Below are 18,613 nucleotides of genomic sequence, written 5' to 3'. Positions count from 1 at the left end.
TTCAATCATAGCACAAAATCAGGAAGGAAAACGTAAAACATGCGAATTGTATGAATAAGTGTGTAAAGAGTTGATAAAAACCACTCAATTGAGCACAAGATAAACCATGAAATAGTGGTTTATCAACCTCCCCACACTTAAACATTAGCATGTCCTCATGCTAAGCTCAAGAGAAGCTATAAAGGAGTGAAGAGGAATGGTAGGATGTATAAAATGCAACCTATCTATATGAATGCAACTATATGCTAAGATGTTTCTATCTACTTGGTTAAAAGTAAATAAGCTCTTCAAGACAAACATAAATCAGATTTCATTAATTCAAATTATACAATAAAGGACAAGTTTTGTAAGAAATAGCTCATGAAAGCAGGGAACATAGAATCAAGCATTGAACCCTCACTGGTAGTGTATATGCACTCTAATTCTCTCAAGTGTCTAGGGTTAATCACTCTAGTCTTCTCTAGTCATGCTTTCTAAAACTTTGTTCTTCATCTAACCAATCAACAATTATTTAATGCACCAATGCAAACATCATGAGGTCTTTTCAAGGTTGTAATAGGGCTAAGGTAAGGGTAAGGGTATGTATATATATGGCTAAGTGATCTATAAATTGAATCTTTAATTAACTTAAGCTTTCACCTAACATACATACACTCTATATAACTCTAGAATCATGCCTATCTACCCATAATCTTTCACTTTTGCATTACATACTCATGTATTAACTTTTCCTTAAATTTTTATCACATATGCATTGGTCTTTTTGAACTTAACTTAATTTAAAACTGGGGTAATTTTGTCCCCTTATTTATTTAAATAAATATTTTTGGATTTTTTTTTGAAAATAAACATAGCTTATCAATGCACATGAATTTTTAATTTTTCTAGTTTTTTACATGAGTAGGTACCCAAATTTCCATTATTTTATCATGACACATTCCCTTATTAACCCATGTTCCCACAATTTTCCCATACTTAATTAACACACAATTTCTATCTTAAGCTAACCAAAGATTCATTGGGATTTTTAATTGTTTTTTTGCTTAAGGCTAGTGATGTGGTAAAATATAGAACAAATGGGGATTAAAAGGCTCAAAGTGGCTAACAAAGGGAATTGAAAGGGTAGGCTTATTTGGAATAAGTGAGCAAAAATAAATAATGGCCTCAATCATATGCAAGCATGTAAATACACTAAATAATGGACATATAGAATGGAACAAAGCAAAGATTGCAATCATAGGGAAGAAAACACACAAGAGTAAAAATTTATGGTTAAATAATGTAACCATGTAAATAAGCTCAAAATCTCACAGGTTGTGTGTTCTTAGCTTTTTAAACTATGTTCCAAATATAACTTCAAACAAGTTTTAACAGAAAAGTTTTGATTTAAATTAGTAAAATTATATAAAATAATGTCTTGAAAAGAAACTCATTACTTTAACCAAGAAGTGGTAAATATATGCACAAAATCAAGAAAACATGCAATCAAATATGCAGATGCAACAATGAACTAATAAAGAAAATAAGACATTAGTGTTGAGAAGAAAATAGCTAACCCATGGAGATCGATATCGACCTCCCCACACTTAAAGATTGCACCGTCCTCGGTGCATGCAGAGATGTACAAGTGGACGGGTGGCTCCGCAGCTAGTGCTCTTTTTGTTTATTTCCTTGTCGGTTGTTTAGAAGTAGCTTTCTCTTTACCCATCTTGGTGGCCATCCTGAAAAGGGAAAAAGTAAGTACATGGAAAGGTAAGGGTTCGAGCAAGGAAGAGGATGGTATAGGTGATAATCAATGCACCGTAAAGAGGGATGTCGTTAACACATGGTCATGACTACATGTGAAAAGTTCATCAATGGAAATATAGCTAGTGCATGTGATGGCAAGTAAATGCAAGATGTTTATTGGCACGCTGGCAAAGGCATGAGTAGCATAGCTCAAGCATTAAATGCCCAATTTGATTATCAAGTCTCTTAAACTAACAATCTGTTTATATTGACAATTATATTTTAATCAATAAAATATAAAAGGGGTTTTTTGAAAAACAGGCATTAGAGTAGTAGAGTAGAATAATTAAAAATAATGTGGAATGCCATACGGGCTTTTTCACAAACACATAGCATGCATAGTAAAGAAGTTAGTGAAAGTATTAAACTTGAACATGCAAGCAACCCTTAAGAAGTAATATTAATTGTCAAACAATTCCTTAATAATCCACAAGCAATATATAGAAGATAATAATCACCCAATTAAATTTCTAACACCAATTAAAGGAATAAAAAGAAAAAGAAAGAAAAAGAAAATATAGATAATGAAAGTAAAAAGAAAAAGAAAGAAGAAAACATAAACATAAATAAAAGTAATAAAGGAAAAGTAAAAAGTAAAGAAAGAAAAAAAAGAACCTTGATAATGGATGTGAAAAAAATAAGAGAGGATAAAGTAAAAAAATTGAGAGGGAATAAAGAGGGAAGAAGGGAGAAGAAAGAAAGAAGGAGGGAAAAAGAAAAAAATAGGGTTTGGGGAAGAAAAGATATGATATTTGGCTGATCTAGAAAAACTGTGCACCGCATATGACGCAGACGCGTGGGTCACGCGGTCGCGTGCTATGTGATTGTTGTCAAGTGACGCGGACGCGTGGGTCACGCGGTCGCGTGACTTTATTTATGCGAAAGGCTCGAGGGCAGCCATGCATTCGCGCGACTCTCTGTTTAAAACCCATTTTGCCAAATTTAAGGGTGACGCGATCGCGTGAATGGCCAGGTTTTGAGGACGACGCGGCCGCATGGTGGACGCGGTCGCGTGGTGTGGCTGGTGCTTCCAGCATCATTACAGCCCAGCTCCATCGCAACTTGCTGCCATACACCACTTTTACGTCGATTTTTAGGGGCACGCAGTCACGTGGTTGACGCGGACGCGTGGGGAGGCTATTTTCCAAAATGATGCGGCCGCGTCATCGACGCGGTCGCGGGGGCATGGTTGTGCCTAAGGCACGCCTCCAGCCACACTTTCGCGTGACTCTCTGTTCAATTCTCTTTTCTTCTTAATGCACCTATGACGCGGTCGCGTCAGCGACGCTTACGCGTCGCGTGCGTATTTTTTTTTTTATATGCAGGATGAAAAATGCAATGCTGAATGCAGACTATATGTAGAAATTGTAAGAAGAGTCATTAACGCCATAAAAATAGAATAAAGTAAAATAAAACTAAGACTGAAACAGAATGATCATACCATGGTTGGTTGTCTCCCACCTAGCACTTTTAGTTAAAGTCCTTAAGTTGGACATTTGATGAGTCCCTTGTTATGGTGGCTTGTGCTTGAACTCATCCAGGAATCCCCACCAATGTTTGTACTTCGAGTGACCTCCGGGATCCCAAACTAGGCGTAAAGAGCCTTCAAGAAAGTTAAAGCAAGTGACAGGCCCCCAAGAGTGTTGATTGTTGGAATGAATTCCGGGGTCCCAAACCTTGCTTTTGCGCCCGTCTTCTTGTTGATCATCATGATTCCATCCGAGTGGCAAGCAATCTAAATTCTCACTAAAGCGGCCAAGCAACTTCCTAGACCCATTCAGTTGTGCTTTACACTAACCCTTGCATTTAGACTTTGAGCTTCCAACCATAACGAACCTAGGATGGTGTTGCCAACCACTACGCATCTCCCTTTTACTCTTAATGCCACAAAGAGCTCTAAGTTGACCATCTGTCTCAGGTAAACCATATTCAAGTGGGAAAGTAAAGGTCAAGGATAAGAATTTTACCCACTTGAATGTTTTATTAGATTGTAACGGCTTTGGGGGAGAGGTCTCTAACAAGTTTGGCGGGGTGATTTCCAGCTCCATTCCCTTGAGCTCTCCTTCGACAATTTGCACCTCTTTGCAAGCCTCCTCAACTTCAACCGCTTCCTCTTGGTAGCTTTCTTTCAATTTAATCTCTTCTGCATTGCCTACCAAGAGCATGGGAGGCTGTGCTTCTTCTTCTTTAATCTCCATCTCCTGATCAACCTCTGCAAAGTCTTCAACCATGATCTGCCTTGGAGGTTGTACGCCCTCTTCAACAATAATTTCAAGCTCCTTGAAGGGAGGTTCTATAACTTGAGGTTCCCATGGAGGTTCCGCATCTCCTAAATCTTCAACCACTTCTTTCTCTTCAATAATTTCTGCTTTGTCCATTTATTTTAGTATAAAATCGTACTCATCCTTGATGATTTCTCTTCCATGACAACTCTTTTCAACTATTCTTTCATCTTCAAGGGTCTCTCCTATCTCCACACTTTGGGCCTCCTCTTGCTCTAAGACAAAATCAGACTCTCCCTTGATGTCTTCCTTCACTAATTCTTCAACCACTCCTTCGACTTCAAGGGTCTCTACTACCTTCACCTTTAGGGCATCCTCTAGCTTCTTATGAAGCATGAATTCGTGAAGACGATCCCTTTTCTCTTGTTCCTTGTCAATAGCATAGATGGGATCATCTTGCTCTTGGATTGATGGATGTGGGTACTCTTCCATGGAGGGTGATGATGGAATGGGAAGTTCATTATGTGGTTGAAAAAGGAAGTGCATTAGAGCTTGAGGGTTGAATATTGGAGGTAGAGGGTTGGTTCATGCGGGATATAAGATTTTGGAGTGTAGAGGTGAGACCAATGATGTTAGAGATGAGTGTATTGTTATCCAATGGAGATTGGGGTGGTGGATAAGGATTAGGGTCATATGGAGGTGAATGGTTGTAGGTGGCTTGTGAGTATGGTGGTCCAGAGTTGTGTTGAGGAGGTGGTTCATAAGCATATGGTGGGGCTTGTTGGTAACGACAAGGGAGTCCACCATAGTCTTTATCTCGGTACGCTCCCTGGAATGGCTCTTGACCATAGTAAGTTGGTGGAGGTTGGTTGTCACGAAGGGGTCCACCATAACTATTGTCTTGGTATGCATCACAGAATGGTTGTTGGTTATAGCGCATTGGAGGGGGTTGTTGCCAAGAGGGTTGATCAAATCCTTGTGGTTCCTCCCATCTTTGATTCTTCCAACCTTGATGCCTATTTTCATTATAGTTTCCATTCCTTACAACAACATTGGAACCAAAATTGAAACCAGAGGGGTGAGAATTCATAGTAGCTAAAGAAAATAAAAATAAAAACTAATAAAAAAATTAATGAAAATAAACTCCTAAAACTAGAAACACTGACAACAATATAAGATAAAGATTTGAAAAATGTTTAAATTTTGAAAAGGTTTGATTTAAAATTTTTTTTTTTAAATTTTGAAATTTGATTTTTGAAATAAGATAAGATAAGATTTTGAAAAAGATATGGTTTTTGAAAAAGATTTGAATTTTGAAATTTAAAACTAAGATAAGATAAGATAAAAATTTTAAAATAAAAATCTGAATTTTTTTAATTTTCAAAAAAAAATCAATTAAAATAAAGAGAAAAGATATTTTTGAATTTAATGAGGAAAGAGAAAAACAATAAAATGACACCAAACTTAAAATTTTTAGGTCAAAACGAAGAAAACAACCAAGAACAACTTGAAGGTCAAGATGAACACGAAGAACAACTTGAAAATCAAGAAAGAACAAGGATCATTATTTTCGAAAATTTTAATAACTAAAAAAACCAATAACCTCTTAATTTATGAAAAAGCAAAAATAAAAACAAAAATAAAAACAAATAAACAGGCAAAAAGCAAATATTTACAATAACCAATAATAAGGCACACGTTTGCAATTCCCCGGCAACGGCGCCATTTCTTCACGAACGGATTTCTGCTAGTAAAGAAATTCACAATTATAATCACGTTGTAAGTATAGTTTCTAAACTAACAAGAATCCTTTCGTACAAAAGTTTTGTTTGTCACTAAAGCAAACCCAATAAAATTAATAACCGAAGTATTTAAACCTCGGGTCGTCTCTCAAGGAATTGCAGGGAGGTGTGTTATTATTGGTTATGGGTTTTCCGAGAATTTTTAGAGTTGGGTAATAGAAAAATAAATAATTATAAATTAAGGCAGGGAAAATTAACAAAGAGGTTTTATGTAATTAAATTAAATTAAAAAGCCTTGATCCGGAGAAGATTAATTGAAAGTTCTATCCTTGTTGGATTTTCCAAGTGTAATGGTAATTGGTTGTTGTTCTACTTAGTTATCCTTTACTAAATAAAGGAAAATAAAGTTGGGAGCCAACTTCTATTCACAAGTCCTAATCCTCACCCTTGTGTTTGGATTAGCGTTAGTGGCCAGAGAGCCAATCACAATTAACTCTTGAGTCTTCCAACTCAAGGGTCTCCAAATATTAATCAACTCCAAAATCAAGTTGGGAACCTACTCCATTGACATGGATGCCAATTTCACATAATAAATGACTAAATAAATACTTGAAGATAATCAAACAAATAATGAGGTAAATAGAAAAATACTCTCTGCATTAATAATGTCATAAAAGCTTTCCAATTGTAACTCTGAATAAGGATTAAAGATATAAAAGAGTAAGGAAATGGGATAAAAACTAAAATAAGATAAATGAAAATTAAAGGAGTAAGGAAATAAAAAACAAACTAGAATAATAAAGTCTTTAATGGAGGTAGTAATATCCAACTCAACAGCATAAAAGTAGGAATCCTAAATCCAAGAGAGATGAGAGAGCCTCTCTCTCTCTAAAAGCTACATCTAAAACCTAAAATTTATGAATGAATGTTGTATATTGTTGTATCAGTTGTTCCATGATGAATGAATGCATTCTTACACTTTATAGCCTCTAATCTGTGTTTTCTGGGTCGAGAACTGGGCCAGAAACAGCCCAAAATTCGCTGGTTGCGAATTCAAACACGCTGATTTTTGTCACTGCGATGTGTCCGCGTGGAGCACGCGTTCGTGTCGTCTTTCTGTATGGCCAATATAGTAAATTATATATCATTTCGAAGCCCCGGACGTTAGCTTTCGAATGCAACTGGAACTGCATCATTTGGACCTCTGTAGCTCAAGTTATGGTTGATTTAGTACCAGGAGGTCAGGCTGGATAGCTTTAGCAGTTCCTTCAGTTCCTTGGATTCCTTCCACTTTTGCATGCTTCCTTTCCATCCTCTAAGCCATTCAGGCCTTATAAATCCTGAAATCACTTAACACACATATCAAATCACTGAATGGTATAAAGGGAGAATTAATATTTGGTAATTTAAAGGCCCAGGAAGCATGTTTTCAATCATAGCACAAAATCAGGAAGAAAAACGTAAAACATGCGAATTGTATGAATAAGTGTGTAAAGAGTTGATAAAACCACTTAATTGAGCACAAGATAAACCATGAAATAGTGGTTTATCACACACCAGCTTGGAGTGCGAGCCATTTCCCTCTTACTCTTAAAGCCGCAATGAGCTCTAAGCTGGCCATCTATTTCAAGCAAACTATATTCAAGTGGAAAAGTAAAGATAAAGGCTAAGGAATTTACCCACTTGAAGTTTGTATTGGGTGTTAATTGCCTTGGGATAGGTGTTTCCAGTGGTTTTGCAAGCTCTACTCCCTTGTATTATTCTGTGAATTCATCCACTTCTCTGCAAACTTCTTCAACTGCAAGCACGTCTTGGTCAAAGTCTTCGGTTTCTTCCTCATCACTCAAGTCATAATTTGGAGGTTGAGAAAAGTCTACCTCCGCATCATCTTCATATTCACTTGGGGAAGATTCTTCAATCTCAGAGAATTCACTTGCGGATGCAAGTTCATTACTAGGAGAACTTGATTCATAGTTATCAGTACCAAGGAAACTTGCTTCTTGATCTGTTCCGTTCAGTTCTTCATAAGATACATGCTTCGGGGGTTGTGGACTATCCTCCTTAGCATCGATTGCAAACTGCTTGGCGGAATTTTTCACAATTATTAGTTCCCATGGAGGTTCAGCGTCTCCTAAATCTTCAACCAATTCTTCTTCTTCGACAATTACGGATCCTCTACTTGTTCTAGTATAAAGTCATGCACCATACTGTCCACTGGAGTTTCTAGCATTTTCTTCATGCTACGTTCTTCATTAGATTTCCCACATGAAGCCATGGGGGTTCTTTGAGTGTCCGAACGTCGAGAAGCTAATCGATTTATCGCTTGATCCAATTGGTGAAGGGTTGCATGAAATTTATCCACTGTTTCCTTGAGACGTTCCTGTGATTCTCGAGTTGATGGATATGGACATGGTGCATATGGAAGTGGTGATTCTTGGGAGTAACTGGATTGGAATTGGGGTGGGTAAGGGTTAGGGTCATATGGAGGTGAGTGTTGGTAGGTGGCTTGTAAGTGTGGTGGTTCATAGCTATGTTGAGGAGGTGGGTTATAGGCGTATAATGGGGCTTGTTGGTAACCACAAGGGGGTCCACCATATTCATCATCTTGGTACGCTCCCTGGAATGGCTCTTGACCATAGTAATTTGGTGGAGGTGGTTTGTCACGAAAGGGTCCACCATAACTATTGTTTTGGTATGCATCACAGAATGGTTGTTGGTTATAGCGCATTGGAGGGGGGTGTTGCCAAGAGGGTTGATCAAATCCTTGTGGCTCCTCCCATCTTTGATTCTTCCAACCTTGATGCATATTTTCATTATAGTTTCCATTCCTTACAACAACATTGGAACCAAACTTGAAACCAGAGGGGTGAGAATTCATTGTAGCAATTAAAGAAAAAAATTAATAAAAATTAATGAAAATAAACTCCTAAAACTAGAAACACTAAAAAAAAGAAATGAAAAAGAAAATATTTACAATAAGCAATAATAAGGCACACATTTGCAATTCCCTGGCAACGGCGCCATTTTGAACGATTAGATTCTCTACCGGTAAAGAATTTTTATAAAAATAATCGCGTTGTAAGTATAGTTTCTAAACCAACAGAGAATCCTTTCGTACAAAAACTTTGGTTGTCACAAGTAACAAAACCTAATAAATTTATAACCGAAGTATTTAAACTTCGGGTCATCTTCTCAAGGAATTGCAGGGAAGTATGATTTACTATTGGTTATGAAAAAATGTGTATTTTTGGGTTTTTGAAATAGAGAACAAGTAATTTAAATAGCAAGAAAAATAAATTAATAATAATAAAGAAAACACTTGGTAAGGTATAAGAACTGGAAATTCTATCCTAGTTATCCTTATCAGGTGTGATGAGAATTGGATTTTGCTCCCACTTAGTTAACCCTTACTAAATAAAGAAAAGTCAAGTGGACTAATTAACTTGATTCCTCAAGTCCTGGTCAACTCCTATGGAAAGACTAGCTTTAGAAGGATCCAAATCAATCAACAATTCCCAATTTTCAATCAACTGCTGAGTCTGATAACTCAAGTGTTAGCAATTACTTAACCAAAGCAAAAAGGGAGAAAATCTACTCGAATAAAAATGCCTTCAGATTAGAAGCAGTAGTAACATAAATAAAAGAAAGAAATCTTAAATCTGAAATACCTCAAATTATATTAAATAAAGAAATCAACTCTAACATGAAGTTCATAAGCCAAATTGAAAAGATAAATAACAATTAAAGAAATAGAATAAATAAAAGTAGAAAATAAATTAAAGGAACATTGAACCTGTGATTGAAGAGAAGTAGCCTAATCATAATAAAAATCCTAAATCCTAATCCTAATCCTAAAACCTAAGAGAGAGGAGAGAGCCTCTCTCTCTAAAAGCTACATCTAAACCTAAAATTATGAATATGAATGTTGTATATGTTGTGTTACTGATTCCCCCATTCTCTGGCTTATATTCTGTGTTTCTGGCTTGGATTTGGGCCGAAAAAGGGTTTAGAAATCGCTGGGGGCGACTTCTGCAAATTACTGCACGTGGCGTCCGTCACGCGTGCACGTGGGTCACGCGTTCGCGTGGTTTGGAGTTTTTCTTTGTCACACGTGCGCGTCAGTCACGCATCTGCGTCATTTGTGTTCTGCTCAAAGCACGCATCCGCGTCGTTCACGCGTACGTGTACGCGTCACTGTCATTTCGCGCTAGACACGCGTCCGCGTCGTCCACGCGTACGCGTCGCTGCCTTTTCTTCAAAACTCCAATTTTGTGCTTTTCTTCCATTTTTGTTTGTTTCCTTTCTGTCCTCTAAGCCATTCCTGTCCTATAAAGCCTAAAATTACTTAACACACAGATCACGGCATCGAATGGTAATAAAGAATAATTAAAGTAAATAATTTTAAAGCATAGGAAATCTGTTTTCACATATATCATAAAATAAGGAAGGAATAGTAAAACCATGCAATTTACATGAATAAGTGGGTAAAGAATTGATAAAAAATACTTAATTGAGCACAAGATGAATCATAAGATAGGGGTTTATGACTTCTTCATCGCGATCCTCCAGCGGTTCTCCCTCCTGCTCTTCTGCTTCCATTCCAATATCCAGCGAGCTTTCCTGCAAAATGCAAGCACACCATGAAATCCCTTACTCTATTTCAACCACACAATAAACTAGAGTAAATACCAATTTAAATTTTTTGTAATAATTCTATCACTCCAATTCGATTATTTCTATCATATACAATAAAGAGAAAAGGATTATTTCCAGTCGCACAAAAAATTTTTTTTTTCCACACACTCCTTATTAGCTTATTACTAGTTACAAATCCTAATGATTGCATTTACATATATTAATAAAAAAATGTGATACAATATTTTCAATATTATATATTTATGTTTAATGATCTTTCTTTGAATTTCATCGAATGACTATTCATCTATTGTATTTTAATGGTAATAAAAGAAAATTCTACACACAAATGGTGGTTCCATTGTTATAGGCAATTATAACACAGAGATTGGCTACTAATGAGTACATGCAAATTAACACAAAAAATTATTCATACCAATGTGTTGCAATGCCATTCACCACTTCCACCAAGGCCACCTACTGGCTCAACACCTCCAGTCTCGAATTCCGGCACTGTTCCGCTACATGACCCCATTTTGAGCATCACTACCTCACGGCCATCCACCAAGTTCTTTCACTGAGAACCGCATTCAACAATACTAAACAAATCAAGCCAAAAGAGTGAAAATCACAAGAAAATTGTGGTCCAAATTACTAAATTCAAAGAGTGAAAATATTTTTTTAGTTAAGTGGGTTCACACTTTTAACTAATATCTTGGAGACTCACTTGCATAGAATAATGCAGATTTATTTCATTTATACATTAATTTGTTTTCATCGTCAATGTTGATCACACAAGTAACTAACACTCTTGTAATATATTCCAACTCATAATTTTGAAATTACAACAGTTTTTTATTTTACACACCAAACACCACCAAACAGTACATATGAATTTAGCCTGCAATAGGAAGTTTCATAGTTATTCATAATTTATTTTAAATACTGATATTATATGGTAAAAAGTTGTAGACAAGAGGGATAAGATATAAGTTTTCATTCAGCTGTGAACTGGTATTGACTTGGTTAACGAACTAAAATCACCAATTTTTTAGAATTCTAAGTCATATATCCAAAGAAGAGTCTTAAACTATAGTTACGAGAGATAATTTACCTAAATTCATGTAAACAAAACTGAACATGAGTGATTATGATATTCCTAAAATATATATCAATTGTATTTTAGTGACATATGACTATTTCTAATTCCTCATACAAAATCCATAAAAAGATAAAGGAAAAAAAACCATTACAGCTTCAAACTAAAGTACTCAAGATCTAAGTACCCAAACTTGTCCACTTAATTGAACAATAGCAATATAAAGTTTTGGAACATTTATTTTCATGAGTATAAACAAATTTGCTACAACTTCCCAAAGAGACAATAATAGAGAAAATGAGAGAAAGGGAAGCAAGGCATATATAGAATTGTAATTGGAATGTTACTATACTGCATTCCACAATAATCAACTTGTGTTCAACCCTCTTTTATTTGTTTGTATCCTTCATATACAACTTGAGTATGACAATGTTAATCTTTTTATTTTCTTCTCTATACAAGCAAATGTATAATAAAGAAGGGCCGAATATGACATTCATGCTGGACCACTTATATTGTGATGCTTACTACTAAGTACTCAGTACTCATAAACATATTACATATACATATTTATCCAAATGGCATTGGTAGCAACAGCAAGCTTGCTACAGGCTAGGCTCTGGAGTCGAAGTCACTTCAATTCATGGGATACAACCCACACTCCAACAACAAACAACGATAATTATCAATACCAAATTTTCTCACCTCTTGTGGAAGCAACAAAAACATGCTGGCTTATTTTGACACTCACCTGCCACTTCCTTCGCCACTGACGATAGACACCTCCGTCGTGTTGCAGCAACCGACAACTCCACCCCCAACTCTTTCTCAGATGCTTTTTCACAACACTAACACCACTTTTCCTGCCTCCTGCCCTGCCGATTACAACCCTTTTACCTCCAACAATAACTCCGGACCGACACACACCTCCGTTGGGTTGAGGCAACGACCCACGCCACCACCCCAAGTCCTTCTCAGAGTCTTTGTCACACCACTGACAACAGTTTCCTAGCCTCCTCTTCTGCCTAATACAACCCTTGGACCTCTAGCAATAACTCTGGGCCACAACTAAATGGCTCAGGCCCACACCCTCCATCATTCATTGCAAAAATGACTTCAACAAAATAGGAATTCACCAACAGCCTAGAGCTGGTTATTCTTGTCAATTGATTAAGAGATATATGGTTATTTTTGCCATTTTATCCTTTACTCATGACAAAATTTAGCAGCTTACCTTTTCGTACCCTGAATACCGTATTCCGATACTTTTGTCCAGAACACTGGATAATTTTCCTATATAATAAAAGAGTAATAGTAACAACAAGTGTATAAACTATATACTTGACAAGTGTATAGCCTGTGTAAACGACAGTACGACACATGGCATAGAAGAATGACAAAAACCATACCCATTTAGGTGCAACTTCTCCATAAACCAGTATATTTTAAAATTCAAAAACCCATTCCTTCTCACAAGATCACTCTCCAAGTCTCCATCCTCCTCTCCACCTACCGGGACCCAAGCTCAGCACTGCCACCGGATAAACACATAAACTTTGCTCGTGATGCAATCAGAGGAACCGCCGTTAGGAACTTCTCATATTTTCGCAAAAATTGAACCTCGATCCATTCGATTGCTCAGTGAGAATGGCTGTCTTGGCTTATGGTCATCACTGGCGAAGCAATCAGCAAGGACTCATCACCGTCGAGCAGCAAAGATGAAGAATAATAACTACCATTTACATTGATCGTGTAAATGATCATAAAAAAAATGATTGTGGTTGCATATCTTTATAAAATGTTTTATTAAATTCTTTTTTTATTTAAACATTAATAATATGTTCTTTATTTAAAATAGCTTATAAAAACTTCTTCAATAATACAAGTTATAAAAAAAGGTTTTATGATAGAAATCTTATTTTTGAAAATAAGATTATTTATTTCAACTTTAAGTACAAATCAAGTTGGAATTGATTTCTTTGTTTTAAATTTCTATTTCACCTACTTAGAAAAGAATCAAGGAAAGTAAAAATTAATTAAGAACATTAGCAGCACATTAATCAAAATAAAAACGATTTAGATTAAAAATTATACATAGAATTATATTTTGCATTTTGCATTTTGTAGTCACCCTCCAAAAGCAAGATAGTAATTAAACTCTGCCATATTAAAGTGAAAGACAGTAAAAAAAAATTATAGAGATGCAAATAGAATATCAAAAAACGACAATATTTATTTGCATATAATAAAAATAGTGTATGAAATAATATAATAAATTCGAAGTATTAAATAGTCCGTGTAAAAAGGAAAAGTATATTGTGAATTTTAAGAACAATGAAATTTTTGCAATCAAAGTACAATCAACGGTAATAAATAAATTTATGTATAATGAGAATTTTGCATGCGTCATTCAATGTTTGAAATTAGTGAATAAAAGATTAAAAGGCTTACTATATTTCAGCTAATTAAGCTACCCGTATAAACTAAAAAGGATAACAAATCACCATTTAAACATATTACAGAATTAATATGTGACACGCCCAAAGCATGGGCCATACAATAGGGTGTAATAATTAGATTAAACATCAATATAATAAAAGAGATTAATCACATAATCTTTTTGTATACTAAGGTTTGGTTTGGTAAAACTTTTTGAAGAGGTGCTTGTACTTTTTAAAAGGTCAAGTTCCTCATTTTATATTTGATAAATAAAAAAAAATATATGCTTATGCTTACAGTTTTTAAAAGATAGGAGTGCTTTTGAAAGCACCTAAAATAGAGTTTTTTAAAGTTGGCTTATACTTTTCAAAATTTAAAAGTCTAATATAACCTCATATGTTAACTAATTTTTAAATTTAATGCTCATATTTATGTCTATTATAGTACTTTTAAATTTTAAAGTTATTTTACTAAATGCAATTGTTGTTGCTTGTGTTTATTAAAAGCTATTTTTAATTTGATTTACCAAACATAAATGCTACAACTTTTAAAATGTCATCTTTTAAAAATTAGCTTTTATAAGCTACTTTTAAAAAGTAAAAATTTTACCAAACTAAGTCTAAGCAAGTTAAGTCTTTTAATAAATATATATTAATATTTTTGTTAACAAACTATACATAAATACAATAAAGTAGATTGAGTTCAAGATTCGCGTCCAATGCAGATCATATACTAGGAATTTAATGATATAACTAAATGTCACTTAATTGGTAATTGTTGTTTGTATGATTATAACATAAACTATTTTTATGACAATAATATTGTGTAATAACATTTATTTAAATAAACAAACATTATAGCATTTATATTTAAGCAGAATCTGTTAATATGGGATAGAAAAATAATAAGATTATCTAACCTCTAAAAAGCAGAAAATAAAATATTCTTATATACTTTATAGTGAACTTTTATATACATTNATATATTAATTTTTACTTAAAAAATAAAAGATACGTTTATTTTAAAGTAAAGACAATATAGAATAATATTTCGTTTAAATATCATTCATTATAGACTTTAATTCCAACCATACTTCTTTTGGATTTGATACTTAATTTCAACCATATTTTAAGCAGCATTCATGTAGCTTAGGCACTAGCTAGCTAGCAGGTTATAGGGTATGTAGAGTATAGAGGGGGTAGTGGGCTAATTAATTTCTTGCCGACGCAGACATTAAGCATATTATTGTTGAATGTGTTTCATTTCATCTTAGGTTATTGGTATTAATTTAAAAAAGTGAAAGTTCTAAATTCATTGATTTGCTAACGAGAGAACATGTTCCTGACATGCCATTATTGAGTTATTAACATTACAGAATCAACTTTGTTGACGTTCTTTTGATGGTCCATTTAGTGTACAGATGTATTTTGGTATAGATTTACAGATTTTTATTTTTATTTGGTTGTTTATTGATTTAAAAGCGTATCACTAAAAGTATTGGTTAAAGAGAAAATGTTACCCTTAATCATTAACTTGGCTCTGATACCAATTTTTTAAAGTCGACTTTTTTTTCTTTTTCGAAATTTCTAATAACTCTTCATATTTTACTTCGAATTAAGTTTATAATTTGTATAGATTCGAAATAATTTGCAAATTCATAAAAAATGTTGACCATTTCTACTAGTATTTATAATTCTGATTTCATTTTTATAGTTTTTTTAATCTTGTTTTAGTTTATAATATTCTTTTTTGCATGGATTATTGTATATAAAATCTTTCATTTGTTTGTCTTTTTCTTTAATATAATTTCTCAAATCTTCAAAAACTTCTTTTATTTCTAGACTTTCTGTTGTTTCTAAATATCTTTTTAATTTTTCAACCTCATTCTCCATTTTTCCTTTCAACAGCTTTAATTTTTTTTTTTAAGTCATAATATGGTTTTCCAAGCATTTATAAATTTTTTAAGTTTAACTCCAACTTGTTTATATCTATTCTTATTTCTATCCTTTTTATTATAAGGTCATCAATTTCGATCTGAAGATTATTTAATTTCCTTTTATACTCTTTTATCTTATTTTTTAATTTTTTCGCTCTTTTTCTTTTTATTTTATTTTCTGGTTTTTCAATCTTTGTATGCTTCATTATTTATTTTAGAATTTCTGCAAATTCTATCATCGCTTCATCACTATTTTCTTGAGATTCTATTAATTTTTCTAGCTCTTCAACTTCTCTTTTTAACTTGTCATTGATTATTTTTAGAGCTTCCAATGCTCTTTGATTTATTTCAGAAAACTGCAAATAATTCAAATGATTTTCTCTTTCAAAGAGCTCTTGTTTCTTATCTTGATAAGTTACATATATTTCTTCTTTATTTATTATCATAATTTAGTATTTAGGGTTTCATTTAATTTTTCGACCTTTTTTGTTAATTCTTTTATTTCAGAATTTTCTTCTTAAATCTTTAACTTAGATAAACTTAAAGGGCTATTAATTTTAGATTCTCTTATTTGAAAATTTGATGAAACCAATTTTCTTGTTAATTCTAAACTTTCTAAATAATTCATAATTGAAAGACTAGAATGAAGATGTACCTTTCTGGAGAAAAACTTCCTTTATTTAGTATATTTTACATAAGGGATTTTTATCTCCAGAGGGGAGATTGTAGATACTAACTCCAGAGGGGAGTTTAGAACTATTTTTTCCTAAGGGAATTCTTCCTTAGACTATAGAATCGCCTCGGCAGCTTCCTCCTTGCTCTCCTATCATATGAGTACTCTTAGCCTCCTGCTTCCTATTGTCTGATGCCTTTACAATTGCCTAAGCAACCTATTTATAATAGTTGGGTTTGATGAACAATTCCCATCCTTACCCTTCTTATGACGTAATTGCTTACGTCATTGTTTGTTCTCTTTCACCAGCTACATTGTGGGTGCTCTATGACCTAAGTGCTTACGTCACTATGCAATAATGTTGAGAGATGCTTTAGATGTGCTGTCCTCTTCTTTTATCATGTGACCGTCAGATGCATTGTCTTTTTCCTTCATCATGTGGGTTGATTCCGTTTCATTATTGCTTTCTTCAGATATCTCTGAGGCACATAGCTGGCACTTGTGGTCTTCTCTGTCTTTTATTAAATAGCAGAGATTCCTCTTTATCCTTTCAGGGAGCTTTTCTAAAAGTCCAGATAAGTTGTAGAATGCTGATTCAAATTCCACCAAGAGTCTCATCTCTCTTTCTTCAATTTCATTTCTTTTACTGGACACTAGCAGAGTATTTCTACTTTTATAATTAATCCTTGTGTGAGATTCTTTCGTTATTTTTTGAGTTCTTTCAAAGACCCTTGCTAATGTGCTGGCTAGCCTTCCTTCATGACTGTAAATTGTTAAATCTTGAATCTGATCAATTGGTTGAAAATTTCCTGGGAAGACGGACATGAATATTACTTGGTGTGCTGGAACCAAGCATTCTTCTTCTTCATTAAAAATAGGTTGACTGTTTGTAAATTTTAGGGATATATCCCTTGGATTTACATTGTCAATCATATTTTTAAATCTCTTTACTGCATCAACGAATCCTGCAGGAAACTCACTAATAATTTTTAGATCATTAAAAATTAAAATTGTATCAATTAATCCATACTGGAAAAACTGATAGGTGTCAGATGGGGAGGCATCTGGAAATATAACCAGCTTTGTTAGCTGTTCTTTGGCAATAGGATAATATCCCAAAATTGCCCTTTTTTCTTCAGTCCAATTCAGGACTATGTTAAGGGTTTCTCTGAGATTTGATCTACAAACCCTTTTCTTTTCCTTGATTTCAGCCCTTGTAGGAATGTTTCTGATTATTCCCGTTCTCTGGGTTTGAATTGGAGCTTTATCTGCTCTTTTTAGGGTTTGCTCTGGATGGAGAGCTTCATATTCCCTGAAGGATTCCTTTGCCTCTTCCAGTGTTAGAAACCCTCCTTTATGAATTATCCTTGATTGATGTGTGAATGGTGCTGCTTTTTTCCAGGCATCATATACTCCTTTCATGGAGCCATTATAAATTACATAATATTTTTTATCTTGGGTGGATTTTTTAATGATTTCAGAAATTATTTTATTTTCTGAAATTTTTTCTTCACCTGATTTATCCACCATGCTTAGCTGGCTGAACTCTGATGGTTTTGCTTGTTGTGTTGACTTCATTGCTTCAATAGCCTTCTTGAGAGATTGGATCTGTGTCCTTATTTGCTGACAATGCTTGCATTTTTCGAGTTCTTGCTCATATTTTTGAATTTCTTGATCTAATGCGTTGTAGACGAACTCCATTCTCTTGTTAATGTATCTGCAATAACATTTTTGTCACCCTTAATATATTCAATTTTTATTGGATATTGTAACAAAAATAATTGCCATCTTACCAATTGTCCGTGATTATAATCAACTTTTAAATTATATCGTATGAAACCTGTTAGGTAACTTGAATCTGTCCTTAATGTAAATTCTTTGGGTAGTAAATCAATTTTCCATTTCTTAAGAGATTTAATTGCTGCTAGAGTTTCTTTTTCATGAGTAGTATATCTCTGTTCTGTTGGAGTAAAAGTCCCTGAAATATACCTGCAAAGTAATTCCTTTGGGGAATATTTAGAATGTAGTAATTCTTTTTCTTGTTCCAAACTTTTTATAGCTTTCTTAGCTTTTAGACAT

The 18,613-nt window shown here is 34.0% G+C and overlaps 1 long non-coding RNA gene across 1 annotated transcript; it reads left to right on the top strand.

Moving 5' to 3' along the window:
* Positions 1,172-14,229, top strand: LOC110267178. Its single transcript, XR_002354533.1, has 3 exons — positions 1,172-1,182; positions 5,919-5,922; positions 14,119-14,229. It is a non-coding gene; the product is annotated as an uncharacterized LOC110267178 (long non-coding RNA).

The sequence above is a fragment of the Arachis ipaensis genome, chromosome B09, assembly GCF_000816755.2.
Source record: "Arachis ipaensis cultivar K30076 chromosome B09, Araip1.1, whole genome shotgun sequence".
NCBI lineage: Eukaryota > Viridiplantae > Streptophyta > Magnoliopsida > Fabales > Fabaceae > Arachis > Arachis ipaensis.
The sequence above is the reverse complement of the archived record's forward strand: the minus strand, read 5'-3'. Positions and strand labels throughout refer to the sequence as shown.